This window comes from Callithrix jacchus, chromosome 15 (genome assembly GCF_049354715.1).
Source record: "Callithrix jacchus isolate 240 chromosome 15, calJac240_pri, whole genome shotgun sequence".
Lineage (NCBI taxonomy): Eukaryota > Metazoa > Chordata > Mammalia > Primates > Cebidae > Callithrix > Callithrix jacchus.
Genome location: NC_133516.1, coordinates 6124805 through 6125489, shown reverse-complemented (window position 1 = coordinate 6125489; position 685 = coordinate 6124805).

Sequence of the window (685 nt, the reverse complement as noted above, 5' to 3'; positions counted from 1 at the left end):
AGATGCCCACTCCTCCTTTGTGACTATTTTATGCATATATTTTTACTTTTATGAAAGGTATGTTCAGGGGCTGGGTGTAGTGGCTCACGCCTGTAATCCCAACACTTCAGGAGGCCAAGATGGAAGGATCGCCAAGAGTTTGAAACCAGCCTAGGCAGCATAGCAAGACTCTGTATACAAAAAATTGAAAAATTAGCCAGTGGTTGCCTGTAGTTCCAGCTACTTGGGAGGCTGAGGTGGGAGGATCCCTTGAACCCAGGAGTTCAAGACTGCAGTGAGCTATGATTGTACCACTGCACTCCAGCCTGGATGACAAAGCAGGACCCTGTCCCTTAAAAAAAAGTTCTTTTCCCATCTTGTATTAATGATCAACTGTTGTCAGTCTTTTTCTCCATTACTAAAGTAAGACTGTGATGTGAATCTCTTCTACAGGTTTAAATAGGTGAGACATTAATTTTAATAAATAACTCCTGGTTAGTTGTTTATTGATTCCTCCTGGTTTCCTTGGTCTCCTGGTTTGTAATTGCTTTGCTCTCCCTACCAATGGTCCCACCTTCAGAATTTACATAGGAAGAAAGTGGGAAATAGCAAATGCAAAGTCCAGCAAGAAACCTTCAGCAATAAGCAACAGAAATGCCAAGTAGAATGACTGAGGCACAACAGGGAGTACTATCTCACAAACAAA